Source organism: Triturus cristatus, chromosome 8, assembly GCF_964204655.1.
Source record: "Triturus cristatus chromosome 8, aTriCri1.1, whole genome shotgun sequence".
NCBI lineage: Eukaryota > Metazoa > Chordata > Amphibia > Caudata > Salamandridae > Triturus > Triturus cristatus.
Window position 1 is genome coordinate 1,617,791,619 of NC_140591.1, and position 23,641 is coordinate 1,617,815,259.

General features: G+C 48.0%; 1 protein-coding gene across 2 annotated transcripts in view; it reads left to right on the forward strand.

The window, feature by feature from the left end:
• Window positions 1–23,641, forward strand: part of ILK (integrin linked kinase) — a 363,205-nt gene that overhangs the window by 62,828 nt on the left and 276,736 nt on the right. Inside the window, exon 1 of one of the 2 annotated variants that reach the window (XM_085623555.1) lies at window positions 7,018–7,133. The exons of the other annotated variant lie outside the window; for it this stretch is intronic. The gene's annotated coding sequence lies outside the window, so the exon portion shown is untranslated. Of the gene's footprint in view, window positions 1–7,017; window positions 7,134–23,641 lie in introns of those variants that run through there. 2 annotated transcript variants of the gene reach the window in all.

Here is a 23,641-nt window from a genome sequence, read left to right on the forward strand (position 1 = left end):
GGATTGCAAAAGACCTTTTACGAGTCGGAATGGTTTTTTGCTGGATAAAAGTGCTTTTGTTCTTGAATAAGTAGCAGAATTTGCTCTCGCCAACGGGCTTTAAACATCAGGCCCTAAAATGCACTACTGTCGAACACTGAATCAGCTTCCACACTCCCGCCCTCCACCATTGCATGCCTCGATCATTTCATATGTCTCTTAACCAGAGGCGATGGTGCGCCAACATGTTTTCTTGTGCCCTGACCAGTGGGTGCATAGAATGATCCCTCCTGTTAAGGCAGGCACTTCCAGTGTGGTGATTTTTATTGGAGGGTTATTCCTCAAATGGAGCAACTGCTCCACCTGTCTTTCGTCCCTGCAAGGCCTTAGGCCTGTCCTACTGACCCTGTTGGACCACCTACCCCTCTCTTTGCCTAGCCTTTGATTTGGCCGTTTCCTCCCTGCATTTTTTGACCCCTCTCTCTGCCTGGTTTTGACCCCTCTCTCTGCCTGGTTTTGACCCCTCGCTCTGCCTGGTTTTGATCCCTCGCTCTGCCTGGTTTTAAGCTTGGCTGTTCCCCCAGCAGTCTCTGGTCCCTCTGTCGCTCTCTCTGCCTGGCCTTAGGCTCGTCTGGTGCCTCCAGACACTCGCTGGGCCCTCTCCCTGCTTGGCTGTTTCCTCCCTGCAGTTTTTGATCCCTCTCTCTGCCTGGTTTTGATCCCTCTCTCTGCCTGGTTTTGATCCCTCGCTCTGCCTGGTTTTAAGCTTGGCTGTTCCCCCAGCAGTTTCTGGCCCCTCTGTCGCTCTCTCTGCCTGGCTTTAGGCTTGTCTGGTGCATCCAGACACTCGCTGGGCCCTCTCCCTGCCTGGCTGTTTCCTCCCTGCAGTTTTTGATCCCTCTCTCTGCCTGGTTTTGACCCCTCTCTCTGCCTGGTTGTAAGATTGGCTGCCCCCCTAGCACTCTCTGGTACCTGCTTGCTCTCTGTGCCTGGCCGTAGGAGGCCTGGCTGGTGCCTCCCGACAGTCTCATGGCCCACTCCCTGCTTGGCTGTTGCCCCACTGCAGTTTGATCCCTCGACCCCTCTCTCTGCCCTGCCTTGGGCTGTCCCTGAGACTGCTGTCCTCCTGCCTGTCTCCCCTCCATCCCCTTCCCCTGGCTCCACACTGCTGAGCTCCCCCTTCTTAGTTTGCTTTCTCATGTCCTCTTTATTTCCGCTTCTCACTCAAGTCACTCATCCGCCCCCACTCGCTCCTCCGGCAGTTAATTTTGCCTCCCTCCCCGGTCTAAATTTGGAGGCTGGCTGTGGAATGCCCCCCGTGCTGCGGCCGTTTATCTTCACAAACAGGCAGCCTCGGAGAGGAGCCCTCCTAGGCCTGTGGTGAGCTGTGTGAGAGGAGCTGCAGGGGTGGGGGTTGTGGAGCGGTGTGCTCTGCTGCAGGCTGACCCGCCCTCACGAAAGGAGGGACCCGGCGCCCCTGGGGCAGCTGGAGCCACAGGGTGTGCAGGGTAGCCGGCCCGGCTGTAGCCCCCAATAACGTAGAGGGCCCCACGTGAGACTTCTGGGGCCACAGGGTGTGCAGGTCCGGTTAAGGAGCTGCCGGAAGGGGGCTGGTGGGGGGTGCCCTCTCATGTAAGTGCATAACGCAATCCATGAACTAAACCCACCCTCACCCCTCCAAGAAGGGCCCCACGTGCAGGGCAGGAAAGTCGGCCGGGCCCACACCCAGTCACGCCCCCCCCCCACGTGAGACAGCTGGGGCCACGGGGCCTTGGGCAAAGGAGCTGCAGAGGAGAGGGATGGTGGGGTGGTGTCCTCTTGTTGTCCATACCGCCTCCCTTCACCCAGGACAACACATTTGTCATTATATATTGAGTTGTATTCGCTTTATAAGCACAGTAAAGGAGGACCTCACTGTGCACCGGGAGACGACAATCTATGTTGCAGCTTTTCAGTGATTCCCCCCACTATCACCCTCAAACAGAGGCTCTCATCTCTCCATAGCCCCTCTCTCACATGCATTTCGTTTGTTTTCTAGCACCTCTCACACCAGTGTAGGGTGTCACAGCACTTTACATCACACATAGAGAGAGAGACCATGAATCAGGCATGTGTAAATCCGTGTATAGAAAATGTTACCTAAGGCAAAGGGGACTGGACTACAAGGTCTAGGATTCACATGTCGTCCATACCTGTGGGCATTTTTAAAGAGTGTTTGGTCTGGAGATACACAGACTCATGATTTAGAACATAACACAGTGGTTAGGGCTGACTTTAATAATAAGAAATGTATTTCTACCTTGACAAACCTTTTTTAGCAACATCAGGATAATAAAAACAAAACTTACTAACTTGTACCATCGGTTCGCATGCAGATCTTTGATGGCAGGTCATAGCTCACCGTGCTGGATTACAATTGTAACATATGAACTGCGCAGTAACAAAAGGATCTCTGTGACAAAAGGAATAACCCACTGAGCTATGTACATAACATACTGTTCTTTGCCAAGCATGGTACACGTTTTGTTTTTTGGGAGTTTTATATAGTGCGAACCCGACCTGAAGGTATCAGAGCGCTTTACATGAGCACCAGTTGCGTTACAGACGGACACATTTATTTTTGTATTAGGCAGGGGGAGATTAGGTGATTTGCTCAGAATCACATGATGTTGAGCATCCTCTCCCCTATCCCTTCTTTGCTGCAGGCAAATTAACCCTCTGCGCTACTATAGATGAGTCAAAGCTGGCAATAGACACAACTCCAATCTCTCACCAGCAGGTACATTAACCACCAGAGTTATCTTGACACTGGTATTGTTGCCAGAGAATGGCTGATATACAAGGAACTTCGCAATGCTTTTAAAACTGCTGCACTGCAAAAAAAAAAAACCCTCCCCAAGCCTTCTGGGGAAGCGCCCGATGTCCTGTATGGCCAGTCCGGCCTTGCCTGCACCCTCAATCCGTGGATCCAACCCCCTCCCAAGGAGAGACCCACGTTAGCCAGCTACGAGTGCAGGTCAGGATAGCCGTGCTCTCACCTGTCCTCCGTGACCAGCCCATGCACTCATTTACCTGCGACTGTACCCCCTTGTGGGACCTCCTAGGCCCCCACTAGCCCTGAGACGCCCAGGGTCACAGAATGTGTAGGTTAGGAGAGCCGGGCCTGTGCCGGTCTGTCTTCACTCCCCTCCGCAGGATTCCATGGAGGTGAAAGCCCATACCAGGGGGCTGTCCCCGCTGTATGACCTCCAAGGCTTCCACTACAGCCCCTGAGACGTCCAGTCAGTGACACCCCTCTCCTTCGCAGTCTGGCAGTGTCTGTGCTCAAAGCATGAATCGGCAGCCCCCGCTGTAGGACTTCCAAGGCTTCCACGGCCGCTGAGATGCCGAGGGTCACAGGGTGCATGGGTCCTCCGCGCAGCTGGAACCGTTCCGTCAGGATTCTGTTAAGGACGGCTTGTGGGAAATGATGCAGGAAGCAACGGGGGAGAGGTGGGAGGGAATTCTTACTCCGACCCCAAGCATGGATGCGTGTGTGCTCGGAGCTTGGCAGCACTGCTAGTCTCCGGGAGCACGGCGCTGTTTGAGGTCACACAGTGCCTATATGAAAGGCTGGCCCAGCTGAGAGCACCGACCCGACCTGTTAAGCCACCTTGAGTTTACTCCTCGCCAGTAATAGCATAAAAGACGCACGTTTTACATGGGTTGCCAAGTAAGCGCCTAGAAACCCACTTCTGGTTGAGCCATATCCACTAGGGTGACCAACTGGCATGGGTGCAAATTCAGGACGGTCAGTGTAAAAACTCAGGACAAAGGGTCAACATTCAGGACAAGAATTCAGGACAGAAGGTTAAAATTCAGGAACAAATTTGAGACAAAACGTACGTTTTACAGACCTATCAGAGGAGGTCGAACAATGGTATAATAAGTAAAGAGACGACCAAAATAAGTACAAGCCAAAATAAGTTTATATAAGGTTGAGACAATCGTGCACTTCTCAGTTTTCAGTATGTGCGCAGCTTTGCAAGGCGACATCAGGCCCTTTCTGCAATAAAAATTTGTGAAGGAGAAGGCACACCACATGCTGTCACTATAATAGGGCCCATTGTTATTCTATCTGTGATAATCGTCTGCACTCTCCGAATGACAATGGGCAGCCCCAATCTTTGCGAGGTCCGGGAGGGGCTGCTGCAGGCAGTCTCAACCTAGGAATTAGAGGCCTCTCGCAGAGGAACAGCACACCCCCCTGAATTTCCCCAATTTGATTTTAGTATGATGTCTCTAAGGCGTCCATAATTTGGGGACCCCAAATTACGAACATCTTACAGACATCATACTAAAATACCGGACGGTCCGTGAAATTTACGGACGGTTGGGCACCCTAATATCCACAGGGTACACAGGCGATGCATGCATTATCGGCGCATACGTGGTCTAGCTCATTCATCCACCTGCAGGGTCTGCAAGTGCCAGCGGGTGCACAGCGCTTGGAGGTACGCAGCGCTTCCGCTCCGGAACATCGGTTAATGGTGGGCTAGGGTAGAAGTGCATTGACAACAAAAAATACTCCAATTGACCAACCAGTGGTCAGAGTTGCTAGTGTACTAGCTGTGCCCAAGAGCAGGGACAGAAGAGGAGAACAAATGAGGGGGGCCTCTTGTCCACACAGGCACATATCAATTGAAAAACGGCAGCCAACTGACATTGTGGAATACCCCACCAGTCACTGGTCGTTTTCCATGTGGGTCATGTGTAGTTTGCGAATTCACTGAACACACCAAAAATCTTGACCTTGGCCTACACACCCTGTTGTGGCCGGAATCCTCAGGATCGTACGTTGCTCTATAGGGGTCCACCTCTCGACACCCCCATGGTCTGATTAATAATTACAGACTCCATGGAGTGGTCCAGCGGCGGAAGGAAAGGATGGGGACAGCAGGGAGGGAGACCTGTGGAGACAGAACCAGACCGCAATCAGTAACTCCCTGCCTGTCTTCCTATCTACTCCACCCTGCTCCACCCCTCTCTAGTGAAAGAAACAGTACCTGTAAAGGAAGAAAATACACAGCTTCGGACAGTGGACCCACAACACTTAAGAAGTACTCTCAGTGATCTAAAGGTAAAGAAGATGCAGCATTAACACCCTTACCCCTCTCTGGTCGCACAGCAACCTATCGCCAGGAGGACACCTACCCAAGAGTATAAGCACATTGAGAAGACAGGGGAGCGGAAGAGCCGACCTCCTGCTCACTCTCGGAACCCCTGCAGCACAATATGAGAAGAGAAAACAATTCCGTAGGTCTTTAGCATTCCACAATTGGGTAATATGCACTTGTAATTTGGACACACATCTGCATTGATTCATGAGACAGTGGCTAGATTTCATCACAGTGCTTTGTGCCCCCTTCAGAAACATCAGCTTCCACTACCACAAGTATAGGACAATTCAGGCACGTACTCGGTAAATGGTAAATGTCAAATACTTTCACATGATATCGAATGACACTCAAATTCGTAGCAGCGCAGTGTTTTTTCACAATACCACCACCAGCGTGGTTGTCAACTGAGCAATGTCACCAATGTTTCTACAGGTGCCCTCCTTCCTCGCATGAACTACTGCCTACGAGTTCGCCAACGAAGGAAGAATGCACCCGGATTTATTTACACCAGATCTCCCGTAATCTGACACTACTGATCTCGAAGGGTGAATCAGTATGTAGAAAACGAGGCAATACTCAAGCCTATTGCCTTAAGCTCCAACAAGAAACATGTCACGGAGACACCCAGTCTGGGTCTCCGTTCTAAATGGGCGATAAAGGACTGCCCCCTCGCCACGCCACCATAATCAAGGCTGCGCACATCCGTAGGGAAAATAGCGTGGTGCTCAGAGCACCCTTACCAGCCTCCGCGATGTCCAGCGCAGCTCTCGTGATTAGTAAGCGGCACCCGCTCTGTGCCCCGGAACCTCTTTGAGCACCATGGCGCGTACGTCCTGACGTCACCGCCGTCAGGGATTCGCCAAGGCTCACGGGAGTTGTCGTTTCTGCCGGACACCTCGCGCTCGAGCGCGGCTTGGCAGTGTTCTTTGAGGCCCCTTCTTGTGGGCCTTGACACACCCCATGGGAACAGAGATCACACACTAACTGCAACACAGAGTCAGTCATCTATCTCATCAAGTGCCCCTGTGACATGCTCTATGTGGGCATGACCAGCCGGAAAGTCAAGATTCGCATAAGCGAACACAGAAGTATGATTAGGAGGGCTGTTACAGCCACTAGACTTACAGCACACTACGTGGAAAAACAACACCGAGACAGTGACCTAAGATGGACAGTAATCGAGAAAGTGAAGGGCAGTGGTAACCTACAAAAAAGACTCTTAGACCAGGAACAACGCTGGGTATACCGTCTGAAAACTCATGAGACTGGATTAAATGACGGCATCCCGTGGAGCCAACTGAACAAATAAACAGGGCGGTACCCCCGCACTTGATTACATCGGTACCTGGGTCACTCACAAATTGAGCCTTCTCTGTAATAACCCCTATGGCACTGTATATAAGTTGCAATTGTGTAGATGCTTGAAGTACACCATCTACCCTCTGGTTACCCACAAACAGAATCCTTTCAGTGGCAACTTCAACTGCCCTGTACATGACATACACTGTGCAGACGTCAGATATAAACTAATTGTCCCCTTGAGACACTTGTGGCACAGTTATTGTTCTAAGTTCCCCCACATTAGCATACTGCCTTGGTCGTCTCTGATCCGATACATACACGGAGTCAGGATAACCTATTAAAACGAACAAAATACTCTTTGTGAATAATTATTCATTTAAAAGGAATAAATGTCCTTTGATACATTTTCTGACATTATACCAGTGTCCGCATCAACCCTCTGGCTCCGGTTCACTCCCGATACTAACAGTGCCTATGTCAGAAACTACTATTCCCATCTTTCCTAGCACGTACCCAGATGCACCCAATTCAGCGTCATGACGTCACTTCCGGTAATGCCGAGGGGTGCAGAAAACCTTCCCCTGACTTTACCGCGCTGTGAATAGATTTAAACTCCGGCCCAGCGACTCCATCGCACGAGCCGAGGACTGGAACCGAAATAGGTTGAGATGCTGGGTGAGGATCGAAATTGAAGTAAGTGCGTAAGCAGCTTTGAGACGCGCTCTGTGTCCGCTTGTAATGGCCGTTTGCTACCCCATCGACACTGGCACTCCGACCCGAGGCTGCCTGCTGTGTTCCTCTTCCCCACCCCCACTTTCACTATCTTTTCAATACCATTCTTAGGACCATCCACATTATCTCTCCAGTCCTGTGTGTAACGCGCAGCCCTCCCGATTTGGGTAAGTTACGAGGATAACATGAAGATGAATGGTATGCATGGATGAGTGTGTATACATGTGCATGGTTTTTAATAGTCAACACTATATTGTGAGGCGGTGCGCCATGTTCTGCAATGTGAGAATCTTTTCATTGGTGTAGGTAAACTGCTGATAGCCAGACTAACACATAGATAGTGTTAGTATGCAAGTAAAATTGGCACTTCACAATGTCTGTCACATATAAATAGTATGTCACAGAATAACTAAGATAATGGGCACAATGAGGGGAAGATTCCTCCAACTAAAGCATGTACATAAATGTTGGCATGCAACTCACGATGTAACCACCATACACCTATTGAGTATTAAGCACTGAGTGTTTTTACTGAACCTTTTTATGTTCTGTCTGTCCCTGATTTAATCTTTCAGATGGAGGTTGGCAGAAAACAGACACACTAACATTTCACACGCCGCGAGGAGTAGCTACTCTGCCCTCGTATCACGGAGAGGATAGGGACCTCCAATCCTATATTACTCCTCACATAGGGGGTACTCCTTTTGCCTTGAAGAAAGTCCAGGACCTTTATGGCCATACAGGACTGAAACATGTCGGCACTAGGGTCTTAGGACCATAATACTCCAACGAGACCCGTCTTTTAGATTTTTACTGACCCAAACAGACCCAAGAATAAAGGGAAACCGGGGGCCTGACTGAGGTATTTTAATCTTTAACCCCCCTGGCCTTGATCTACCGAAAAGCTCCCAACACTGTGATTGAGCCCACCCCGACTTTTTGGGGTCGGAGTGACCCGATGATGAAGCATGACACCACCAGGGTGTGTTAGGGTAATTGAAACAAAGTGTTCTTTCACATACACAGGATTGTTTTTAGCACAACCTCTCACTAGAGAACCCCCCCCCCCCCCCCTTTTTTTTCTCCTCTTCTGTCCCTGCTGTTGGGCACAGCTAGTACACTAGCAACTCTGACCACTGGTTGGTCAATTGGCGTATTTTTTGTGGTCAATGTATTTTGAAGGGAGGATATACTCCGGTTAGGATTCCTCTTAAACCCTCCAGATACTGGGACATTTCCCAGTACTTTTGTGTGTTACTAGGGTAGAAGTGATCATTGTATACTTCAGGAATGTTGTGTTATGGTCATTGAGATTTATTGAGTGTACCAAAGGTTTCTTGGCGCTATAGGATAGTTTTCCGGAGATCCTGCTGAGCACTGATGTTAGTACAATTGGTGATCTTGTCTAAAGAGCCAGGTCTTTAGGTACCAAGGTCAGCATGAGATGGTAAAGAAATCCAATGGAATGGAGTCCGTACCAAGGCTCTGCGTCCTGCTTGTGTCTTGAATGAATCGAGCCCGTACCAAGGCGCTGTGTTAGCCCGTACCAAGGCTCTGCGTCAGCCCGTACCAAGGCTCTGCGTCCTCCCTGTGTCTTGAATGAATCTAGCCCGTACCAAGGCTCCGGGTCCTTCCGTCCTGTCTGCCCTCCAGTTGTCTTGAATGAAACGAGCTCGTACCAAGGTGCTGCATCCTCCCTGTGTCTTAAATGAACTGAGCCTGTACCAAGGCTCTGCGTCCGCCCGTACTGTCTGTCCTCCCTGTGTCTTGAATGAACCGAGCCCTTACCAAGGCTCTGCATCCGCCTATACGGTCTGTCCTCCCTGTGTTTTGGAAGAACCAAGCCCATACCAAGGCGCTGCGGCAGCCCGTACTGTCTGTCCTCCCTGTGTCTTGAATGAACCTAGCCCGTACCAAGAAGCTCCTTCCGCCTGCACTTTCCTCCTTGTGTTTTGAGACGGTAAGCATGTTCATGCGCATGAGCGAAGCTCCCGAACCGAAGAGCCATTTGTTGGTCCTTTGAGCTAAGAATAGGGGACCCTCGCCATGAACTGCTGTACAAGGAAATGCAGCACACTTTACATTTGATTCTTTGTTCAGCGGAAGGCAATGAAGATCCATCAAAAAAGGGAGTTGGGGGTCATGGCACATTCTGGTAGTTTCAAATGAGGACGGATGCCTGGTTCTGAACCATCTGTAATCTATGAAGCTGGGGCCAATACGGGGCCAGTATATATTGAGTTAGCGTTGTCCAGCCTTGACACCACTGTAATGAGGGCATCCAGCGTGGTGAACATGGCTCTTTGATCTTTTTCAGTGTGAGGGAACACGAGATCACTGTTCTGTTTGGGGTTTCTTGGAGAGCTCACGTCTATGCTGACTCCTAGACTTTTAGCTTTTGTATTTTGGGGGGGGGGGGGCAGGAGCCGCACCCATTTCTCAGAGCAATTGTAAAGAATTCCAGAACTCAACTTTAGCATTCAGAACCACTAAAACCACTCGCAATCTGGTTTCAGAGTTTGGAATGGCACAGAGACCACACTCCTCGAAGTCTCCTAAACTGTTTGTGAATCTGTTGACCAGGGCACCGCAGCTATGCTCGTGTTGCTTGATCTGTCCGCAGCTTTCGACACTGTGGCCCACTCGATTCTGCTGGAGAGATTGAGACAGGTGGGAGTGCGGGTTACAGCTCTGTCTTAGCTCCATTCGTTCCTGGAGGATCGCTCACAACTGGTGTTTCCTCCCAGAAACCCCTTGTTTGTAGGGTACCCCAGGGCTCAGCCCGCTACTATTTAATGTGTATCTTGCCCTTCTTGCGACCCTGGTTGAGACAGGGGGTGTGAGGGTAGTCTCCTATGCTGACGGAACTCAGCTGGTGTTCTCTTTCAAAGAACACTCATGGGCGGCCTTTCTCAACTTTAAGCAATGCCTGAAAACATCTCGGCCAGGATGAATGAGAATTGCTTAAAACTTAACCCTGAGAGAACTGAGGTCTTGTTCTTCAGTCAGGCGGCACCACCACCCTCTAATCTGTGGTGGCCCTCGGAGCTGAACCCACCACCGAACCCAGTGGATTCGGCCAGAAATTTGGGGTTCAGATTTGATAACAACCTCTTTCAAGACACAGGTGCGCCATGTCTCTTCTACGTGCTTTTGGAAGTTAGGAGCTTTGGGAAAATTCTTACACTTCCTGCCGGAGGACTGCAGGAAGCCTGTGGTCCATGCTCTGGTGACCTCCCATCTGGACTGTTAGAGCAGCCTGTATCTGGGGCTATCAGCCTATCTTGGCTGCAGATAATTCAAAACGCTGCGGCCAGATTGATTAGGAATGTGCCGCTTTAACATCCCGTTTCCCCGCACTTGCAGCTACTCCATTGGCTTCCTGTTAGTAGGAGGATCGAGTTTAAGGCGCTCACTTTGGCCTACAGAGCCACCAGAGATCAGGGCCCGGGTATCTGAGCCAAAGATTGCAAGTATACCATCAAGACTGGGCCCTGAGATCAAACCACCTGCGACTTCTCAGGGTTCCTCGCTTCCTTAAAGCCAGGATAGGAGGCAGATCCTTCAAGATGAAAACTGCAAAACTCTGGAATGCTATGCCCCTCCACATGTTGGAGTCAGAACAGGCCTTTAGGAAGACATTAAAAACCTAGCTTTTTAACCTGCCTTATTTACCCATTTGTTACCCCACATGCGTAATCTGCAATCTAGCACCAGGACACCTCTGCTGAGGTAGCCGTGAGCTATATAAAATACTTTTATTATTAATACAGTCTTTTCTGGGTTGAGTGTTTAATAATTCCTGCCTATCCATTCCCAGGTAAGTCATGAAATTTGAACATTTTCCAGAAAAGCAGCAGAATCGTCAGATCGAAGTATTAGTTGGGAATTATCAACATAGTTTTATATTTAGCAATTAATTTCCACTAACTCCTGGGTTAGTGGTCTAATATAAAAATGTATTTGATAGTTTTTTTTATAGCGCAAACCCTTGTAGGTATCCGAGCGCTATACAAATTTACAGAGAGCAGCACATTGATAACAATAAAATCCTATACTAGAAGAAAGATACAGGATATAGTTGGCACCTAGAGAAAGGAGGGTGCGCATAAAAAGGTACAATGGCACGGAGGAAAACTGATAAAAATCAACATATCGTACTTAGTTAAACTTTAGGATCAGGCAGTGTCTAGAGACTGAGTTTGAAACACTGGAGTCACCGGTGAGAGTAGTCATGAATGTGATTGAGGGCAAAAGGGTATTTAGTATCTAGGGAAGCAATGTGTTCATAAGGAGTACTTTGACTTCTTTCTTGAAGGAAATAGATGAGGGATTCATCCTGACCTCAAGGGGGTAAGGAGTTCCAAATAATGGAGCTATCCCAGAGAAAGATCGATTGTAAGTTTTCTTCTTGTAGAATCTCTGAGGCTTCAGAATATGAGTGTTGAAGCTTCTGGAAGATCTGGAGCTGTCAAAGTTCTAGTTTCTGGACAAGATACTTGGGGGTTTTGAAGTGGAGTACTGTGTCATGAAGGCAATTTTTAGATGGATTCTAGCTTCGTTTGGGAGCCAGTTGAGGGATTTCAGGTCAGGGATGATGTTTGTTACTTTCTGAGCTAGTGATGAGCCTTGCAACAGTTTTGAGCGAAGCCCTTAGAGGAGCCAATTTGGATCTGGGTAAATCCCAAGAGGGGTGCACCTCCATATTCCAACCTGGGAACGTGCTTAAAATCGTTGGAGGGGAGGAAGGTTTTAGTTTTCGTAGAATGCTCATTTGGTGATTTGCCCCTTTTGTGACGGCAGTTATCTGCTTCTGTCCATTGAGGTTCTTGTATAAAATGAATCCCAGTGATCTCACTTAATCAGTGACCTGGGGAATGCAGTTGAGGGCTGTTAGGTGTTTCAATCATTCTTCAATGACAGGTGACTGGTTTGGTGGGGCGATTAGGAGAAATTTGTTTTCATGAATAATTAGTTTGGGGCGATTGTGTGTTAGCCAATTTTGATTTTTTGGTAGAGTTGTGTTGAGGTAGCTGATGTCTTCTGGGGAGGCAACTTTTATGTAGAGTTGGGTATCATCGGTGTACATGTGGTAGTGGATATTGTACGAATTCAGAAATTCCGTTAGAGGCTCCATGAACAGGTTGAAGATAGTGGGTGAAAGTGAGGCGCCCTGTAGGACACCTAATGTGACCGAAGTGGTCTGCGATAGATTGATTAACCTTGACTTTTTGAGTCCTGCTTTGGAGAAAGGAGTTGAACCAGTTAAGTATGTTCCCGCTAGCCCCATGCGTTTTTTCAAGAATTCTAGTAGGTTGTCATGCTTAACCATATCGAATGCCGACGATAGGTCAAGACGAAGTTAAAGACTGGATTGATTCTTATCCAGTATTTTTAGTGCATCGTCCACTATGTGTCCTAGCTGATTCAGTGATGTGCCCTGAACGAAAGCCAGATTGAAATGGTCTAATAGTCGGAATTGTTTGATGTGGTTATTGAGTTGGATGTGAACACATTTTTCCAGGAGCTTCGCCAAGGTAGGAATATTGCAGAGAGGTCGGAAGCTGTTTAAATCTGTTTGTCTGCCTGACCTGATTTTAGGCAGTCCGGGATAGTGCCTTGAAGGAGGGAAGCGTTAGCAATCCTTTAAGAAATTGGGAGGTAGAGGGTCATTTGAAGTGGTTTGAGGATTTTCAGCGATGTTAGAATCTTGTGAAGGTCCCTTTCCTCAAAGGTTTTGAAAAAGTTCCATGATGCATTGTTTAGGTCATGCCGGGTCAGCACATGCGCTGCGAGGAATGCTGTATTTGGTATAGGGGCTATCAGAGACTTTGCGCCCCTCCCCCCCCCCCCCTGCTTTTGGTGGGTTAGTTGAGCTGCTTTTTGAAAATACTTTTCTCTGGTTGGTTAATATTGTGCATATGTCCCACGTTTGGGTGCCTGGATCCCTCCCAGCGGATATCACCAATTGATTCTTTTGGCTGGCCAGCTCTGGCCATCCCTTGACTCCTCGCTCACACACCCCTCATACGCAAATGCATCGTACATCATTGTCGTTATCTGGAGGGGGACCATTTAGACCCTTTTCTACAGGCCACTAGCCTGCTGAACAACGTCATGAGATCCCGGAGGTAAGATCAAGATTTAACAAGCATTTGTAATGCAATAGGTCTCGCATTACAGAAAGTTTGACCTATTGGCGTTGTAAATAATAATGCAACGTCATTAGCTCCAACTTTCAATAATGCGAGAGCTATTGCATTGCAGATGCTTGTTTTGGGGAAGTGCCCAGTAGGACATGAGGGAACAGTAGTCTGGAAGGCAGTGAGGATAGGTTGAGGTGGGAGAGTACCCTGTTCCAAAGCCATCTGTAGGTCCTTTTTCATGCTTTGTCTTCTGAAGAAAGAAAGACACACATTTCTCACAGTGTGGTAGAGGACTAGATCCAGTGAGGGACGGTTTAGGTGTGCAGTTCAATTGTACATTTATAAGCTCAAAACGTTTTTGGGGATGATCACTGGCTTGATCCAGCTGGTTTCTGAAGAAATTTGCTTTCGAAGTTCTGATGCTTTTTTTAGTATCTGTTCCTCAATGTTCTCGGGTGTTCTAGGGACGGAGCTGATCTTCACTGATGTTCCATGGAACAAGTGTAGTGATTTGTAAGCTCATGGACCTCTGACCTCTCCAGAGGAGGATGCAGGATGTTGTGACAGAGAGGTCAGTTAATTGCGGTTGATGTTGTGTATGCTCCTTTTCCAGAGTCTAGGTTTCGTTGGTTGAGCTTTGTTGGTTATCACAGCTTGCATGATGAGGAATGTGTTGCAGTTGAAGTCGGTCCAGTCACAGGGGAGGATAGATTCCAATTGAATTGCAGAAGCTATGTGTAGGTCAATGGCCAAACATGGGTAGCCCCTCCTAGGTCTTAGATGTCAATGGTGAAAAAAAATATGATGATAATGTGACAATTTCCGCCTCCCTCTTGCCAATGCTTGTTGGATCTACTCCTTTATGTCTGTAATCAGTGCTGATTGTTGCAGTTCTATATAGCGTGGAGTGGACCCCAAAGTACTGGAGCGCTTAACATGTTATGCTACATGCTCTTCCCTTATAGTACCTTTGTTTCTGGTTTATTAATGCACCAACAGAACAAAGCTTCCTCTGTAACAAATTGCATTTGAACTCAACATTTGCGGGCAGTTTCCCCCTCGGACCCCCTTTCATGCCAATGCTTACTGCATCTGTCTCCACCTATCTGCTCCTTCCTTCTGTGACATAATCACTTAAAAAAAAAAAAAATGAATGGCAGTTCATCTGGCTCTTGGCTTGTTGTGAGGGTCACCGGTGCTAAGGAGCCATTATTATTTGTAGAGGTATTTAGACAAGGATTATCATAATTTGAGAGTTCACTGTTAACCGTGAAGAATACACAGCAGGCTCGTAACTCAAGCACTTAATGGTACAACCTAATTGCCTCTAGTAGATACGACTGCTCTTTTACTCCTCAGTGGCTCAATCTTGCCTCTCCGCAGGCATTGGAAAGGCCCATAGATCTTGCTTACAGGAGCTATTTGCTTTGTCAATGCTTGTTTTAAATGCTTCCTTTGGAAACATGGTCTCTGATCAATAGATTCTCTGTTTCCCTTGGAATACCTCATTACCCTAGCGCACATCGAATACTTTAAAGATGGTTCCTATTGGATTGTAGTGGCTGGGGTAGGACTCCCTTATGTTTAGTGATGGTTCCAAATGGATGGTGGGAGGAGGCTTGCAGGAAGTGTAACCACTGGTAATCGCTGCTCATGGTAGCATTCCACCCCATCGTTCTTTTGCCCACTGTGTACCACCTTAGATTAGAACCAGTCATTTGCAAATAAGTCTTGACCCTGCTCCCATAGGAAGATTAAATCCCGAACTGCCAGGCCAACCCCTCCCTGCACCGGAACACAAGCAATCAAACCAAGTCCGGTGTTGCCCTGATTGGACTCTCAGTCTGTGGTAGCTTGGTTCCAGTGGCAAGTTACATCACACACAAAAAAGTTTGAAACCTTGTTTATTTTCCAGTTTGGGGAGGACCTGGCCTGGCAGTTCAGACTGGACTGTCCCTATTGTGTGATGCTGGTAGGTGGGTCCCTCAGCCTCTGTCATGACCTCATCCTCTCTTTAAGACATGACAATAGAGAGCAGCACATGGGTGTCATCCCAACACACAGACATCAGTTTCTCATTTTCCGTGCTCTTTGCAGTTCCAGAGGTCTGCTTCTACCAATATCCGAGCTTTGACTGAAACCTTTTTCCTTCCTTCAGATGGCGTTTGATAAACTCCGCTCTAGCTTCACCTTCAACTTCTAGCGAATCTTGATCTGAGTTCCCTGGCCCATCGTTTATCCCGTAGCAAGTTGAGGCCTTCTAGGAGGCCATGCTGCAGATCTACAGATTCATCCTGCTCTCTCTGGTTCTCTGAGTTTCCTAGTTGCATCCGCCCCTGTTAGTAGATCTGTTTTTTGCCTGGACTTCTGCAGCCCACGCTGCTATCCTTTCCAAGAAAGTGCAGACTTAGCTGGTTAAAGAGACAGTAGAGAGTGCCCCTAAATCAGATTGGGCACCTAGTATATTACTCATGGTACTTTGTGGTGCCTAGGAAAGATGGCAGGTACAGGCCCCACTTACATCTTCGATTCCTGAAAACTTTAATCTGGTAGGAAAATTCTGAATCCTGACCCTGGCCCTCCCTTCTCTAGACCCTGGGGATTGGATGGTGTCCTTGGGTTTACAGGACACATCTTTTCAAGTGCTTTTCGTCCCACTGGTGTTTACTCCGCTTCAAGGTGGGGTCGGTACACTTTGAGTTTTCCTTTCTATCCTTAATCCTCACCTAATTCTCTCCGCTGTTCACAAAGTTGATGACTGTGATCACAGATCTTCGCTGGTCTATAGTACATGTATTATTTTATTTTGATGACTAGTTGATAAAGGGGGGGGTCTACCACAGTCCCTTGCAGACAAGCAACGGACTTGTTGCTGTCCTCTCTAGGGTCTCTGTGAACAAACCGAAATCCCATCTTGACTACTGCAGAAGATTGCCTTTAGAGGCTCCATTCTGCATACTGAGTCTTTCAAAGCTTTTCCACATCCACAGTAAGCCCTGGATACTCAGGATTTCATCCTGGTATTTTGAGCTCGGTCTTGTGTTTCGGCCGGATTCTGAGGCTTCTTCATTTCAAGCCTCATTAATTCTGCTGGTGCTTCAAGTTTATTTGTTCATGAGTACTGCAGCTGAATCTTTACCGTCAGTGGCCGCACCACTGGTAGGTGTCTCAGACAGCATTCATATTTCGAACAGATAGCATATGACTTTCAATGCTGGATGAAAGGTGCCATTCTGATGTGTGGAAGAGCATCTCCCTACCCTATCCAGAGCTGACCGTGATCGTAGATGTTTTATCTCTGTATTGCAGTGCAGGGGGTCACCTGTATGAGGTGGAGATCAAAAGGCTGCGAACTAAAACAGAGTAGGCCTTCTGTCCTTCATCACCGGCAAACCTGTTTAGGTTCTGACGGACAATATGACTGCTGTGTTGTACTCCAGAAGGCCGGGTGGAGTGGGGTCACTGGTTGGTTCAAGGAGGCGCTGAGTCGCTGGAAATCGCTGAACCTGTAAGGGATTCCCCTAGTGGTTTGTCACCTGGCTGGCTTCCTCAGTGCCAGGATGGACAAGCTCAGCTAACTCCATCTAGCTGATCACAAGTGGCATCTGCATGTGAAGATGGTTCAGGGCTTATTTACCAGTGGGTCATTTGGGACACCACCTCTTTTATACATTTTTGCCTCTGCCACTCAGAGTTGTGAAGAAGGTCAAGAGGGGTCTAAGCTCATCTTGATAGCTGTGGACTGGGCTCTGAGGATCTGGTACTCTAAACTGCTGAGCCTCTAAATCTGCTCTCTGCTTATTTTTGATTTTTGGGGAGCACATTCTGTCCCTACAATGGGGCAGGATTCTTCATCTGGACCTCCACAACCTTCTCAGACTAAACAGCAGTCTGTGCAGATTTCTTGTGGCACCCTGCGCGAATGCAGAGCCAAAGTGCAAGTTCAATTACTGCATCAGCCATCTGCCTCCTTAGCTCCAGGCTACACTTTTAAACCCCTTTTTCATCTCCCTGAAAGCGGCATCGAGGTTGGGTAGGGTGCATGGATGCAACATTGCATACCCTACTTGTGCTCTATTGTGTCAGACTAATGGTTTCTCCTGATTGGGTAATCTGGTTATACCTTCACTATTCTAAACAACTCACGACCTCCCCCAGCATTTCCTTTATTTGCAATTATAGATCAAACTGCCAAGGCTGCCGGCGTCTTCAGTTCCACCTCATTACACTACCTTCTTTCCTGACAAACTATTGTTTAGAACTAGTGCATTCTTTCTTCTGAAAGTGGTGTCCCCTTTCTACGTGGGCACTCCATCACGCTTTCATCATATTTTTTTCACCATTGACATCTAAGACCTAGGAGGGGCTACCCATGTTCGGCCATTGACCTACACATCGCTCCTGCTGAAGCAAAACTGAGGAGTACCATGTTGATGATCAACATTGTTGGGTTTGCTGGGGAATAAAAGGGAAAGGAAGTCTAGGTACAGACCTTTTTGCAGTGAATTGTCCGCAGCCTCAAACTGTTGCGCCTGAGGGCTTTAGGGTGCATTTCACCACTACAGCCTTCACTCTGGAGTATTTCTGTATGAACATCTGCCAGGCAGGCATATGTCATATTTTTAGGAACTATTACTTCATGTATTCTCATGTCCATACAATGTCACTTTCGCCCACTTGGTCGTTCAGTACTTCCTGGCATATGTCCACCCTTCAGACCCACCTCCTTAGGCAGGGTATTGCTTTAATACTGATTCTCAAGGTGAGGAATCTGCAGGTAGAAGCATCCAACAGAAGAATAAGCATCCTAAATTTGGTAGCGCTCTTTCTGGTGGATACTCGGTCGAACCACAGTCGTCTCTGCCTTTCCACCTTCCCGTTCGGTTGAGTGGACGTTTGGGAGGAATAAAGTTGCAGTTTTTTGTAATTTCCAGGACAAATTTAATATGGACAACCACACTCTGAGTCTATAATCATGGAAAAGCTAGAAGAGAACTGCCGTTTGAGTGCACCTATACGCACAGCTTTGTAATGTCACGTCTGGAGGCAAGATGGAGTTGTGACGGAGGTTGATGGCATCACTTACCAGCACACAGGAGCTATCGCAAGAGTTTTTGAACCCAGTCTGGTGCCTGTAGAGAATCACATTCTGAAGAATCTGCAGTTGGGTACAGTATCCACCAGAAAGTGTTACCGAAGTTAAATAACATATTCATCGTCATGTGATTTTGCCATTGAGGGACAGCTGTTGTTGGTTCCTATCATAGCTTGGATGTTATGCTCATGATGTTGCTAGGGAGAGTGTGCTTCTGAGGTAGAGAGAATTAGAAACTCATCTGTATTTTTTGATTTGCCTTTAGATCTACTATTGAATTGCTACTTCTGTTCAGTCACTGCTTTTGTATCATGGGTCCTTTATGTTGCTGAGGCTCTGATGACTGTAGACCACATTATGCGTGGTTCTTGCATCTCTGATGCAGTGATGGCAGAGGGACAGAATAGTCACGCTTATTTTAGGGATCATTCTTGCTCCTTTGTCCAAGGGCTTTATCGACACATTATCACACCGCATTGGCCATCGCTCCCTGTTGTCATCTGTGCATGATAATTCTTCACTTGGCCAATGCAACAACAACTTGTGTTAAATGTCTATTTGAGCCCTAACTTGGGGGATTCTGCTTTGCAGTCTTGTTAGATTGATAAGCTTTCCAAGCCTTGCAAGTAGTTGGTAATTGTAAAGCGCCTAGGTGCTGTAGGTCATGTTTTGTGCTACAAACATCTCGTGTACATAGCTTTATTGTTCAGTGCTCCTGGCTTGCCCGTGCCTTGTTTCTCAAGTGTTAACTTGAGGGTTGTTGCTGGTTGGTTAGGTGCGGGTGGTAGTTCAGAGGTTTTTGGCTGCTGGTACCTTGTTTCCGTAAGGTCTAATGTATACAGTGGTGATATGAAGGTGTGGGATATGGAGTAAACATTTACATTCCTGAATGTTTCTGCAGAAGTGTTCTTCTACGTGCTAGAGTGAGAGGTCCAGAAGTAACATGCATTGCTTCCCAGCTGAAGTGATGGGGACCAGTAGTGAATTTGAATGACCTTGGACTAGTCCATAGGAGGACTGGACAAGCCTGAGGAAAGCAGGAGACAATGGAGACCATGTATTTTTTTTTAAATTGTTTTTTATTGGCATTTGCAATATAAACATTTTTTAACTGTTGCATTCAGCAAGACAATCAGTACACCGTGTTCAGTCTGTGGGCCATAGGCCTCTGGATCAGCTGTGGTGTATGCCGCTTAAAGCCGTGAAGAGCCACAATAGTAAATTACAGTTAAACAGCAGTACTCAATCAGTATTGCTCCGTGTCCAGACTTCGGTGTAGTAATGTTCTATAGGGTCTTAAAAATTCAGTGGTAGGGGGAATGCAGGGACATCTGGCGTACATATTAAAGGTCATCGCCATGCACCGTACTGAGCCAGTTTACAAATGGCTCCCTGAAGTCTCTGGGGCGTGATCGCCCAGGTAGCTGTTCCCAATATGTATCCAGTTGCATTTTACAGTGTGTAACACTAGTGATAGTCTTTTGTGGTTGGCAGCAGGACTGCTCCCCAGTGTTCAGCGACTTGGCGCTTTGCCATTATTAACAGCTCCACCATCAACCTTCTACGTTTATGTGGAATGCCAGTGTTGTCCCCCAGCAACGCCGCCAGCGGCGTGCAGGGTAGCGCATGTCCTATAATGGTCTGTATGTGTTGTATCACTCGTACCCAGAAGGTCGCCACCAGCCGACAATGCCATGCTACATGTAAGAAGCAGGCCTGTATGTCTCCACACAGCCAGCAGCGATCATCACCGCGCAGGCCCAATCGATGCAGTTGTGTCGGAGTGCGATAAAGGCGATGTATACATTTTGAAGTGCATCAGCCTTAATCGATAATTGGAGGACAATAGTTTCAGCTGTCTGCAAACTAAGCGCCATTGGTCGTCTGAGATGTTTGTACCTATCTCCGTCTCCCATCCCGCTTTAGCCTCAGGAGTAATGATTGGGGATTCACATATATGCGGGTGATTAGTTTACGGCCATGTTCAATCGCCAGTACGTTTTGGAGGGCAGCCAGTGTTGGGGGAGGGTCTGGAAACGTGGTAAACTCACTTCTACATGAAGAGCGTAGCTGGTAATATAAAAGCAAGTCCACCGCTGTGGGGGCGTCTGTCCGCACATCTGCTGCACGGTTAAAGTGTCTGCTGGAAAGAGGTCTGCACCCTTGCAAATTTTAACTTGTGTCGCTCTTTCGCGTGCTCTGCGTTCTGCCAGCAGGGGTATATGTGGGTGAGTCGCTAATTGCATCGAGGGGGTGTACAGCTTGTCTAGTTTTGCTCTTTTTCGCAGCCCTGTCCAGGCCCAGCATAGCGCCTGCGCTGAATTAACCTCCTCTCTGGGTCTTTTATAGGGTTGAAAAATGGCAGTAGCAAGTGGCAGGGAGCTACTCTATCCATTTCTATGGCTAGATGTGGCTGAAAAGGCGTAGGGTGTACCCAATAGTATAGGAAATGGGCCTGCGCGCTATAAGCATTCAACAAAGTCCGGTGCCGCCAGCCCTCCTTGAGAGAGGGGTAGGGTGAGTGTCTCCCATGCTATCCGAGGCTGTTTCCCTGCCCATATTAGTTCGATCATGAGGGAGCGAAGTGTGTTGTGATGGGGGATTGGTAGGTTTACAAACAGGTACAATAGCTTGGGCAAAATGACCATTTTGGTCAGTGCAATGCGTCCCATCATTGAGAGGGGTAGCGTCTTCCATCGGGCCTCCCTATCCTTGATCCAGTCAATTGCCCTGCCGTAGTTCTCGGACCACAATTCATTGAGATCCTTGCACAGCCAAATCCCCAGATAGCGTGTTGGACCTGTCGCCCAGGTGATTGGGTACTCTGTGTCGACGGGTCGAGTGCCAGAGGTCAAGGGGAAAATGACAGATTTGTTCCAATTTATTCGCACCCCGAGAGCTCTCCATATCGAATCAATTCCCTCATCATGGGTGCCAAGTTTTCACTAGGGTCAGTCATATATAGTGTAATATAATCTGCGTATAGTGAGTTTGATCACCCGCGTGATGTAAACCCTATACTGCGATGTGTATGGTGTTGCCTGATGCACGCTGTCTTGGCTCTGTTGCAATCGCAAAAAGAAGGGGCGAAAAGGGGCACCCCTGTCTTGTTCCCCTGGTTATATCGAATGGCTCAGAGACCAACCCGTTAACACGCACGCGCTCTGTGGACATCGTATATAATACTTGTATCTGTTGAATAAAAAGGGGACTAAGCCCTATGCGACGTAGCAGCGGAAATGGGCAGCTCCACTTCTTAGTGGCATCGAGTAGAGCTGCGATGGCCTGGAAATTTGGGTCTAGGTAATCCATTAATGCAAATATGGTCCTGAGATTGTGGGACGTAGACCGTCCCGGTATAAAACCGGTCTGGTAAAATTATTCGAGTCAGCAGAGGTTGCATTCTGATGGCTAAAAGCTTTGCGTATATTTTTGTATCTATATTTATTAATGAAATTGGGCGATCTGAATCGTATTGGGTTGGGTCTTTGTCCGGTTTCAAAACCGTGATTATAATAGCTTCTCTCATTGAGGGGGGTAGATAGCCCACCTCCATGGCTTCGTTATATACCGCTAAAAGGCGAGGAGCTAGGATATCTGCGTATTCTTTATAGAACTTAGCCGTCTGGGCCAGGGGCTTTGTCTGCCGGGATACCATCAATGACCTGTTTGATGGCATCCACCGTAACCGGCAGTTCCATGTACTCTCTATGGGCTCTTTCGAACCAAACCAATGCTATTGAATCGAAGTAGTCCTTCAGTAGGTCCTCTGTCGGGCCTATCTCAGATGTATACAGTTGTGCAAAAAAACTGCGCATCCTGGGCAGGATTGCTGGTGGAGAACGAACTATCTCCCCTTCTGTAGTGCTCAATTCCGTAATGAAGGGAGAGCCTCTGGTCCCTCGTAGGAGAGTGGCCAGTGTTTTGCTCGGTCTGTCCCCTTCACGGTATCTGCGCGCTGTGCCAGTTTGTATAGGAATTTGACTTCCCGCTCGGCTTCTTCCTGAAAGGACATGAGGGTGCTGCGCATCGTAGCTAATAGAGTTGGTGTTATGCAGTATTGTGTTTCCAGTGCGTTTAGTTCCTTTTCAATACGGCTCAGAGTATTTCTAATGTCACGAAGAACCCCTGATTGTTCTGCAATACAATGTCCACGGATCACTACTTTAAACGCCTCCCATAGACTACCCACAGTTGTCACCGACCCGGTATTATGGTCAAAGTAATCCTGTATATGCATTCTAATGCTTTAACGAAAAGCTGAGTCCAATAGAGCATTGGGTGGGAGGCACCAGGAGAAAGGCTGTTGATAAGGCTGCGGGATTAGTAGTGATTTGGCCACCGGGGCATGGCCCGACAACGTCCTAGCGTGATGGCCAGCAGTCTGTACTCTGGTCTGTAAATTTCAAGTCAAAACCCAAAAATCTTTTCTGGATCAGGCTTGTCTATGGTGTGTGATGCAGGTACCCTCCCGCACCCCCGGGTTGAGAGCTCGCCAAGGGTCTGAGAGGTCATAGTCTTGTACAATACCAAGTAGGAGCGCTGATGCTTGCGGGTGATGAGCGCGTGCCGCTCCCACTCTGTCTATGTGGGGGAAAAGCGTGATATTGAAATCCCCCACCCCAGAGTATTGCAGAGTCTCCCATGGATTGGATTTTGTGCCAGAGGTTCTGGAAAAAAAGCTGGGTTGTCTACATTAGGCCCGTAGACATTAGCTATGATCAGTGGGCAGTGATATAGCGTTCCCTTCAGAAGAAGAAAGCGCCCTTCTGGGTGTATAATCGATTGATGTGTGTGCCAGGGTACTCCTTTCCGTATTAAAGTGGCCACCCCCCGAAGTAACTGGAATAACCTGCACTATGGGTCTCGCTCCAGCGAGCAGTGGAAAATCTTGTGTGTGACGACCCTAGGAGGTGAGTCTGTTGCAGGAGACATATATCAATTTGGTGTCTAGACAAATATGATTACACCAGTCTGGATTTGCGGTGGTCGTTTAGACCGCGCACGTTCCAAGTAAGACAGTTTAGACTAGACATGTTGCTGCTTCTGCCATGCAAGAGCCAGGCTAGGTATGTCCATTTCTGCCTACTCTCCCCGCTGCTTCCTTGCCCACCTATGGTGCCTGCAGTGCGGCTTGTATGTAAGGTTACACAATGTTCTGGCTAGATCCGACTGTCTGTAGATAAAATCATATATTACCATGGCTGTACTGTCCTGCGACAAACCAC